This window comes from Canis aureus, chromosome 17 (genome assembly GCF_053574225.1).
Source record: "Canis aureus isolate CA01 chromosome 17, VMU_Caureus_v.1.0, whole genome shotgun sequence".
Taxonomy (NCBI): domain Eukaryota; kingdom Metazoa; phylum Chordata; class Mammalia; order Carnivora; family Canidae; genus Canis; species Canis aureus.
The window spans coordinates 36,820,780-36,827,277 of record NC_135627.1 but is presented as its reverse complement, the minus strand read 5'-3'; positions in this window follow the sequence as shown (position 1 = coordinate 36,827,277).

Genomic DNA, 6,498 nt, shown 5'->3' with positions numbered 1-6,498 from the left:
CACGTCTCAATATATATAAATATCTAATCATTATGTTGTACACTAGCATAATACTACCTGTCAGTTATACTCAGTAAAAAAGAATAAATTGAATACCATGATCAAGCAAAAAAATAAACAATAGTTCTGTAATATCACATATTCAATTAGTATTCAAATCAACTACAGTTTCTAGGGATTTTGGGTTTGAATTGGGACTCAAGAAGATTCATACTATTTTAAGTTTTAAATATTGATGCTCATTTTTTAAATTCCTAAAATCCATATTTTACAAAAGATTTGTATATTAATTACCTTATTTACTATCTTTTTTGGTCATCTTCTTTCTTTAAAAGTTGGTAGAAATTTTGTCTTTTAGGTGATGTTGATTTTTCTGAAATGTTTGGTGATTCTGGTTGTATGCACAGATGTCAAATGATGTTTCATTGGTGTGAAAATCCCTGTTTGTCTCTCTGTAAATTAGTTGCAGATACTGATATCAGAAATAGATCCATTGGGGGGGGGGGAAGAAATAGATCCATTGATGTGGGGTGCGGTGGGGTGTGCTGTTTTTTATGGTATGCAGGTGACTTCTGAGTTTCAGGGCTCCACATTCTTCCTGGATTCTTCCTGGATGTCACTCATCATTGGAATACTTGCTCTATCTCATTTATTCCCAAACCCCAGTGTAGGGCGAATGGAGAGAAGGTGCAAATATGGCTACTTTAGCTGAGGACAGTGGTATAAAGAGAAAAGAGGCCAAATCTTCTAGTTCTATTAGTGTAGGCTCACAATTAGTCATCTTGATAATTAGGTGCAGGACATCTCTGGGTTTATTTCGTCCTTTGCATATATGCTTGAAGCATACCTAGAATTCCCACCCCCCCACCATCACCATTGCCACAATTAAACATCCCTACCAAGTCTTAAGATCTGGTTGTCTCTGGTCATTGCAAGCTCATCCTCTTTCTGCTTGTTGAGTATTCCTCAAAGTTTATTTCCTGTTCACAATACTTAATAAGTACAGTAATAGATATGCATATATAAACACAAAGACACATGGTATACAAATATATCTGTCTATACAGCTATGTCTATATCTACATAGATAATTTCCTATCACTCTCTTAATGGCATAAAATAAATACTGCATACATATATTCCCTCTAATTCATGATGTACAAAATGTAGACAGAGCACTCAATCTGACCTATTGGTTTAATACACTGCTCATTTATTTCTAACCTTACATTAAATCATGCTAATTAATATATACAATCTCACTTTCTGTCCATATTTATTATCTACCGATTTATCGATCTATCATCTATCTACCTACCTATTTAGCAAGTTTAAGATGCAAAACTGAAATTCGAAAAAAAAATCCAACTTGTATAATTTAATAATTTATCTTCGTATGTCATCTAGTTCTATCAATTACATATGCATCCACTCTTAAAATAGTTATGACCTATGGAGACAAAAATTGTTCAGGGTAGGAGGAGATCTATATCCTATTAGCTATGTCATTTAGTGAGAGTATTACTAGCTATTCTTTAATAAATGAGGTCAAAAGTAAACTCTTACTATGAATATTTCCAGGTTAGCAGGATGTTGATAATGTTCTTTAATTCAGTCTTAATTATTAAATACCATGGGTTAGAGTACAAAAAAATACCCATGTAAATACTCATAATAATTAGCTTTGTATTATAGAAATAAAATAATAGAAGTATGTGAATATTAAAGTTTATGAGCCTGGTTTCTATGATATTCATTTCATTCAAGGAATTTTTAAAGGTACTGGGAATATTGATTTTAGAAAAACATGAAAAAGAGAAATCCCTTATGTCACCTCCCCCAAATACAACACTTGCGCTAAATATCTGAAGGTCTATCATATGAAAGTAAATATGATTTTGCTTTGCCTCCCAGAATAATTAAAAATTTTTATAGAGGAGTTTAAAAAGTGCACATTTCAAGTAATTAATAATAATAACTTATTAAAAAGCAATACTTCCGGGGATCCCTGGGTGGCTCAGTGGTTTAGTGCCTGCCTTTGGCCCAGGGCATGATCCTGGAGTCCCAGGATCGAGTCCCATGTCAGGCTCCCTGTATGGAGCCTGCTTCTCCCTCTGCCTGTCTCTACCTCCTTCTCTCTCTGTATCTCTCATGAATAAATAAATAAAATCTTAAAAAAAAAACACTACTGCCAAATAATGAAACATTTTTTTATGAGGCAGTGAGTTTGGGTTTTTAGTTATACAAAGGCTAAATTGTTATATGTTTATACCATTGTAGATAGAATTCTTGATTTAGGAAGATGTGTGGTAGGTGGGTGAGCTAGTTTTCACTAGTAGATACATTAAGATACTTTGATTTCATGTGATCATATTTTATGAAATCACATATAAATTATGCTAGGTCAAGTTAGTATTGAAAAGTGTTTGTAAAAGGTTGACATTAATTGAGAAATTGCCTTTTATCATATTTTTGCTTATATCATTTTACAAATTTATATATTGAAAAGTTGATCTACTTGACAGCTTTTTCTTTCATTTCATAGATACACTAATTGCTTTGTTGCCTGTTCTAATGGTTATTAACTAAAAATGGGCATCTGGAATAACACAGCTGGGGTCCACTTTACCGAGATTCTTTTTAGCCGTTGGATAGCTATATAATGTTCATACCCACTGTTCTCTCTGAACATTAGCGCTCCATAACTGTCTTTCACAATTTAATTCATTTTCTTCCCTCACTTGATCCTAGTGAAGGAATTAAAAGAAAACCTTATAAGCTGTGTTTATAGTAAGGAGGAGAGGGTAGGTAGTGGGGAGAATAAACACCTTACTTTAGAAGTAACATTAAGATTTATGGGCCCTTTTAATCTGTATTGACTTGAATATAAATATAAAAAAAGCAGGACTCACAGTTGTAAATTTCAAAGATACAGACCTATTGATTGGGATAGAAATTCATAACTGAAAAGACTAACATTTATATATAATAACACGTGTTACCAATTGGCATAGTTTTCCTTGTTGCAAAAATTCACTCTTGTTGGGATGAACACTGGGTGTTATACTATATTTTGGCAAATTGAATTTAATTTTAAAAAAGTAAAAAGATAATAAATGCAATAAAATAAAAAATAAAAAAATTCCTACAAAAAATTAACTCTTGTGAATATTGTCTCTTCATTCTGATATTGAAATTCTCTTCCCTAATACCCTAAAAATCTTTTGTCTGTATAATTCTTTCAGATAATCAAGGTATTTGTGTATGAAATACTGCCTTAAAATGATAGATATGACCCCAAGAAACAGGTATTAGGCTTGTCTATCTTTTTTTTTCCCAATTAGTGCATTATGTTTCAGAAAGTCAAATGTATTGAATATACCAGTCTAATGGTCATTTATCACAGTTTTTAATTTAAAATGTATAGTGATTTTCAACATAGTTTTACTGAAATGATTGGTAATATGTTGATAGAGTTAAAAATGTTATAATTGGATTATAAATTGTTAGATTAAAAATATAATCAGTGCTGGTAGCTCTGACGGTGTGTGCAGTACACTTTCACTAATATATGAAATGTGCAAATGTTTCTCCTTTGGATACACTCAAGTTTTTCTTTCTAATGCTATTTCCTCTGTTGTTTTATACCCAAGGTAAATATCATATCTCCTTTATTCAATGTATCTAATATAAAATAATGGAATAATTTTAAAGATTTTTAAAATTTTGTTTGACAGAGAAAAAGAGAGCACAAGCCTGGGGAGTGATAGATGGAGAGGGAGAGGGAGAGGGAGAGGGAGAGGGAGAGGGAGAGGGAGAGGGAGAAGGAGAGGGAGAGGGAGAGGGGAGGAGGGAGAGGGAGAGGCAGGCCCCTCCAAAGAGCAGGAGCCCAGTGTGGCTCAATCCCAGGACCTGAGCCAAAGGCAGACACTTAACTGAGTCTCCCAAGTACCCCTTTTGGTGGAATAATTTTAACTGATAGACTTAAAGTTTCCAAATTCCTTTACCTGAGAAAATCTATAATTATATGTAGTTTTTTTTAATACGATAAGTGAATATGTTAAATATCTCTAAGTGTGTTTGATGTTTAAAATACATTTAGAGGGATACCTGGGTGGCTCAGTGATTTAGCGCCTGCCTTCGGCCCAGAGCATGATCCTGGAAACCCGGGATGGAGTCCCACATTGGGCTTCCTGCATAGAGCCTGCTTCTCCCTCTGTCTATGACTCTCTCTTCTCTCTCTCTCTCTCTCTCTGTGTGTGTGTCTCTCATGAATAAATAAGTAAAATACTTAAAAAATAATAAAATATATTTAGAATTTTTAATTTATTTAACATATAGTGTGTATTGATTTTAGAAGGAAATTTAGTGATTCATCACTTACATATAACACCCAGTGCTCATCCCAAGAAATGCCCTCTTTAATGTCCATCACCCATTAAGTGCATCCACCCACATTCCTCTCCTCTAGCAACCCTTGGTTTGTTCTCAATAGTTAAGAGTCTCTTATGGTTTGCCTCCCTCTCTCTTCTGTCTTATTTTTCTTTCCCTTCCCATATGTTCATCTGTTTTGTTTTTTAAATTACATATATGAGTGAATCACATGGTATTTGTCTTTCTTCAACTGACTTATTTCGCTTAGCATAACACTCTCTAGTTCCATCCACATTGTTGCAAATGGCAAGATTTCATTCTTTTTGATGGCTGAGTAATATTCCATTATCTATATCTATATCTGTATCTTCTTTATCCAATCATTAGTGAATGGGCACTTGGGCTCTTTCCATATTTGGGTATTTTTGTAGTGCTGCTATATATATTGGGGTGCATGTGCTCCTTCAAATCAGCATTTTTTAATCTTTTGGATAAACACCTAGTAATGAATTTACTGGGGTGTAGGGTAGCTCTATTTTTTACTTTTTGAGGAATCTCCATACTGTGCTTCAGAGTAGCTACAGTAATTTGCATTCCCACTAACATTGCAATTGTTCCCCTTTCTCTGCATCCTTACCAGCATCTATTATTTCCTGAATTGTTAATTTTAGCTATTTTGACAGGTGTGAATGGCAACTCATTGTGGTTTTGATTTGTATTTCCCTGATGATGAGTGATGTTGAGCATTTTTCATGTTTCTGTTAGCCATTGTATGTCCTCTTTGGAGAAATGTCTATTCATGTCTTCTATCCATTTCCTAAATGGATCATTTATTTGTTGGGTGTTGATTTTGATGAGTTCTTTACAGATTCTGGATATTAGCCCTTTATCTGATATGTTATTTGCAAATATCTTCTCCTATTCTGAAGGTTACTTTTTAGTTTTTCCATTGTTTCCTTTGCTGTGCAGATGCTTTTTATCTTTTTTTTTTTTTTTTTTAGATGCTTTTTATCTTGATGAGGTCCCAGTAGTTCCTTTTTGCTTTTGTTTCCCTTACCCCTAATGACATATCAAGTAAGAAGTTGCTGTGGCCAAGATTGAAGAGGCTGTTGCCTGTTTTTTCCTCTAGGATTTTGATGGTTTCCTATCTCACATTTGGGTCTTTCATCCATTTTGAATTTATTTTTTGTATGGTGTAAGAAAGTAATCCAGTTTCATTCTTTTGCACGTGGCTGTCCAGTTTTCTCAACACCATTAGTTGAAGATCATCTTTTTCCCATTGGATATTCTTTCCTGCTCTATTCAAGATTAGTTGACTATGTAGTTGTGGGTCCATTTGGGGTTCTTTATTCTGTTCCATTGATTTATGTGTCTGTTTTTGTGCCAGTACTATGCTATTTTGATGATTACAGCTTTGTAATACAGCTTGAAGTCTGGAATTGTGATGCTTCCTGTTTTTCTTTATTAACACTGGCTGGCTATTCAGGGCCTTTTCTGGTTCCATACAAATTTTGGGATTGTTTGTTCTAATTCTATGAAAAAAGCTGGTGTTATTTTGATCAGGAATGCACTGAATATGTAGAGTGTTTTGGGTAGTATACAGATTTTAACAATATTTGTTCTTCTAATCATGGAACATTTTTTCCATTTCTTTGTATTTCATAAGTTTTCTATAATTTTCATTGTACAGATTTTATCTCTTTGGCTAGGTTTATTCATAGATATCTTATGGTTTTTAGTGCAATTATAATGAGATCAATTCTTTGATTTCTCTTTCTAGTGCTTCATTATGGGTGTATAGAAATACAACAGATACCTGTACATTGATTTTATAACTTGTGATTTTGCTAAATTCATCTATCAGTTGTAACAAGTTTTTGGTGGAGTCTTTCAGGATTTCTGCATTATAGTATCTTGTCATCCTGTGAAAATTTGACTTCTTCCTTAATGATTAGGATGTCTTTATTTCTTTTTGTTTTCTGATTGCTGGGGCTAGGACTTCCAGTACTATGTTGAGCAACAGTGATGAGAGTGGACATTGTCATGTTCTTTGAACTTAGCGGAAAGCTCTTAGAATTTCTCTGTTGAGAATGATATTAGCTGTGATCTTTCATATATGTCCTA